This window comes from Arachis ipaensis, chromosome B05 (genome assembly GCF_000816755.2).
Source record: "Arachis ipaensis cultivar K30076 chromosome B05, Araip1.1, whole genome shotgun sequence".
NCBI lineage: Eukaryota > Viridiplantae > Streptophyta > Magnoliopsida > Fabales > Fabaceae > Arachis > Arachis ipaensis.
The window spans coordinates 145,333,306-145,338,454 of record NC_029789.2 but is presented as its reverse complement, the minus strand read 5'-3'; positions in this window follow the sequence as shown (position 1 = coordinate 145,338,454).

Here is a 5,149-nt window from a genome sequence, read left to right as displayed (position 1 = left end):
TATATTTTAATGTGTATTTTACATTAATAATTAATTTTGATATAAATCTAACATGATAATTACTGAATAAATAATTTAAAAAATATTTATCGAAATAAATACTCCTCTCTCATCTTGTTTATAGTGTAAACGAGATAATTTTGTACGTATCTCTTTTATAGTGTAAACGAGATATGTGTAATTTTTCAATTTTTATATATCTTGTTTACACTGTAAACGAGATATATGTATTTATAAATAATTAAATATAATTTTTGAAAATAATAAAAAATATTAATGATTTAAATTGAACCAAACTCTTAAAAATGAAATGTTTCAAATAATGAAAAAGATAAACAGTCCATTTTAAATAATAGAGAAGATGGACTGTCCATTCGTTTACTTTGAAAGTACATAAGTGTAAACTCCGAAAATTAACAAATAATTAACCAATAGATTAATTTTAATAAAAAAATTAAAAATGTTAATTTTAGAGAAAATTAGGAAAGAGCTAATTAAAAGAAGAATTTTGCCACTAATTTCAAAAAAATTGATCTAAAATTAAACCAAACAGGCCGAATCAATCGAACCGGGTCCAATATAGGCCCAAAGCCCAACCCACCAGCCCAATTACCCCCCCTTAGAAGAGCCAACTCTCTTCTTTCCTTCAGCTAGAACGCTGAAAACATGCTCAAGGTGAGGGGGAAAGAACATAACCCTAACACCACAATCAATCTACCGTAACTTTCTGTTCCGAGTTCCGATCGCTGTACCGTTTACGGTCACGCGACCACTGCGTCGAGCTCTACGATTTTACTGGAATAATTTTATAGGTGAGCTACTTTATCACCCCAGTTGCTCTATCCCTTTCTATTTTTGAAATTCATTGAGGTGGTGTTGAGATTTTGTTGGGTTTTGGTACTTTAGGTTCAATCTAGCTTGCGAAACTCATTGGGTTTGGTCTGTTTGGTCTGTGAGTGCAGTAAGGATTCTCAACCCTAGTTAATTTCTTGAATTTATATTTTGGGTATTGAATTTGGGTGTATATGTGTTGTATATACGTATTAGGCTTGTGTACATGTAATTGGAGCTTGAATTGTAAGCTTTGGAGCTTAATAGAGGTTGAGTGCTTTCGTTGGGTGACTTTGGGCCTTTTTGGGTGCCTTGGCGGTGTCTCAAAAATACGTGAAAATCGGCCAATATATGGTTTAAGTTTCTCGTATTTAATATATAATGTTCTATGAAAACTTAGGTTAGAAAACCTTAGGTTAGGTTGGAATGATTAAGCATGTTGAATGTTTAGTGCTTGTGATAATGATTGTTGATATGAGTTGAATATATGTTGGTAACTATAGTTATAATGGAAATATAATGCTATATGGTGTACTAATGAGTGGTTGACAAGTTGGTGATATTGAACATGTATATAAGCATGTTAATAACATTGTTGGTTAAGGTGAGACATTTAAGTGCGAATGTGCGTAACATTAAAGTATGATTGATGTGTGGAGATTTTAGTGTTAGTTTGGTATGGTATGGTATGTTGTTGTGTTGATGGATATAGATATGGTAAGTTGAATTGAGTTTGGGATTTAATAAAAATTGAGGTTTTGAGGTTTTGTGAAAAATTAGCTTTTTGGCCAAACTTTGGCGAGTCATAACTTAGCTTTCGGATCTCCAAATGGTTTCAAACTTATTTTATACAAAAATTGGGTCCGTGAAGTTTATGCCGTTTGAAGAACGAAAGAAAAATCATTTAAAACGAAAAAGTTATGCGTATCAGAAGTTTGAGGTTTTAAATTAAAATTCTGCAGATTTCAGACTTAGCCAAATTTTTTGCTAAAAAGCCTTGCATGCGTACGCATATACCCTTATACGCATTAATTACATTCTGTTTGACACCTATGCGTACGCATACATGTGCATGGGACGCATAGCACCTAAAAAAATGGTGTTTCGCATACGCATATAGGAACCATACGCATGCATTCAATTTTGTCCAGCGTACATGCGTACGCGGACAGGTGCATGCGTACGCATCTTGGCCAAAAAGAGGTAATTGCATACGTATACATATGCATGCGTACGCATACCCCTGTTTTCAGCAAATCACTATTTTGTGTTTTCAAAACCAATTGGACCTCCTAATATTCTATTTTCATATTGTTAAGTTCTAAACTTGGTTAGTAAGCCTAGTAATAGGATGAAGTTAGAAAATTAAGAAAATTTGGAGATGAAGTAAAGGTTGAAAATGATGAGATTTGGGATGACTGTGTGTGGCCAGAATGGTCGAGATGTGTGTGTGGCAGAAAATGGTCGAGATAGCAAGGTTTGGGTGCGATCCCGCCTGCGTGTTAACTTGAAAATGTGTTCGGATGGCAAGTTGAGGACGGAAGTTCCCTCTTTTGTCGTGATGTGGATGTGGAGAAGGTGGAAAGGCACTCTCCTTCGTATTGTTTCCCCCGCATTCTTCTCTGGTTGCAAAGTGGAAAGACATACTCCTTCGATTTGGAAATGCACTCTCCTTCGTGAAACCTCCAGGAGAAGGTGGAAAGGTACTATCCTTCGTTTATGATCCTCCTGGAGATGCACAACCTAGAGACCAATATCTGGGTTAGCTACTAGATGTGTCGGGTTCTAGCAAAGTAACCGACACGTAAGCTCACGGCCAGTAGGATAGACATTCATCATATGTATATGCGTGCTTTGTTTTCTATGCATTAATTGGGAATGCCTAATTGATTATATTCTGCTAACTGTTGTAATTGTTACTTGAACTACTTGTTTTCTACCTGTGCTTGCCTTGTCTGTTTGTTTGTCTATGCGAATTATTGGAGATGGAAGAACAGAAAAAAGGTGAAACAATTTAGTGTTTAAATTAAGTTTAAGTTAGGTTGAATAACGCTTAGAAGATCACCCCTTTCTATGGTTGCTGTTAGTATTTTTAAGCTTTATAGCTTGAGTGTCGGCGTTCTAGGATTGCCTCTGGCATTTCCAAGACCTTATATCTTATATGCGTGTCACCTTTATCATACTGAGAACCTCCTGTTCTCATTCCATATTGTGTTGTTGTTTTTCAGATGCAGATCGAGAGGCACATCGCTAGGCGTCTAGAGCTTTTGCAGCGAAGTTGTTTCTTTTGAGGTTTCTTTTGATCTTTGATATATGTATATATAGATTCTCCTTTTATATACTTGTTTATTTTGTCCCTTCTAGGGGATTATGGAGAACTAGGATTTTGTGTATGTATTCCAGATTTTGGGTTGTGTATATATGTATGTAAATATTCTCCGGCCAGCCTTAGCTTCGCAGGCTAAGTTAGGAGTTTGTTATTCTGTACTTTTGTCCCTTTATTCCCACTTTCAATTTTTTTATATCTATAATCTTTAGATTTTTTCCCACGCAAGTAATCTCGTTTCCTGAGCGTTGCGCTTTTATTTTTGCGATTTTTGTTTCACCTGATTTTTCAAGGCTCCTAATTTATTATATTCTTTCTGCTATTATATGTATATATTTTATTTTATAGGTCGTAATACCACACCACCTCTATTTTACGGTTTAAACGTAAAGCTCGGTGTGGTAGGGTGTTACAATAAGTGCACCGTTAAACTGCCCACTATTAATATAGTTACCTTTCTTTCAATCAAACAGGGATTGACTCTTATTCGTTAATGAAAATCATCCAACCAATCATTCCATCTCCATTGAGTTCTTTATGAGATAAGGTTATTTAAATTATATTTCAAATTTTTATCAAACAAAATTTGTATGTACTCCCATACAACAAATAAAATTTTAAATTTTTATATAAATCCTAATAAAAAATCGTCAATGGATGAAAGTAAGTGAATGAAAGAAACAATAGTATTAATAATGGGTAGTTAGAAAAAAATAACCGTATTAATACTGAGCCACATCAGTTATCACGGTTTGTTAATAGATTCTAATGACTAAATTGTCTAATGTCTTATATGACATTTTTGGATAGAATCCCGCTAGGGAGACAATGGACAATTTGTATAATGGGCTATTGAGTTACAAAATGAACATCTCCCATACTATCTAAAATAACTATCCGATTATACACATTGTATAAATATTCAATTGACTCCTCATACTTTTCGTTTTGGATAATTGAGTTATTTTAATTTTCTCTACCTTTAAACAATGTAACAATGCGCTTAAGATAAACCATGCAAGTCCGACTATGCTTGTTTTTTTTTTTTTTTTTTGGTCAAGTAGATTGGACAACTCCCAATTTTAGGTATTACACCCATGTATTATACACTCACACAACACACTCACACACACTACATAGGTACACTACTAATATGGGTTCTATATTCCTCACTGAGGATTCGAACCCAGGTGCAGCTCCCAACGAGGCAGGTGATGCTGCCATTGAACCAAGGCCTCGGCTGCGACTATGCTTGTTTAGGCTCAACTATTCTGTTTTTTTTGTGTCAGAGGTCAAGATTTTGTCTTTGATACGACATAATTTTTTTTTTGTTTATATCAAAGTATTTATCAGGCTAAAAATCCAATAACTAATCCTTCTAATATTGTAGAGGTACAAAGTGGATAACTCTTCCAAACAAGCAAGTTCCATTTCCATCTTCCAATCCAATGAGTATTGAATCCGAAAAAGATAGTTAAACCCTCATCTATATTTGCCGAGTTGCGTTCCTATTATTCGTCACCATCAGGCCTTCTTCATGACCCACAATACTTGATTATTTTCAGGCCAAGGCTGAAGTTTCTCTATTGATTTTTGATGGAAGGTTGAAGCTTCTTAAAGGTACTGAGTAATATGGACCCAAAAATATGAATAAACCCAATTATACAAACCCAAGTAGATGTGGAAACACTTAACTTTATATAAAAAAAAATGAAAACAGTTAAAGAAATATTTATATTTTTCTTGGTATATATTTAATGTATCTTCTAAATAATATTCACATCAATTTATTCTTAACTTTTATATAATTCTTAAATGTCACAAATGAAAACAAGTGAGAAGTGAGTATAAATAATAAATTCGTTTAAAATATTTATTAAATATTTTTTAAAAAGTGCAAGTATTGCAATATAATATTTTAGTAAATAAATACTCAAAATGATCTATAAAATTTACAGTGTCTGAAATTAACTTATGAAATTTTAATTAACT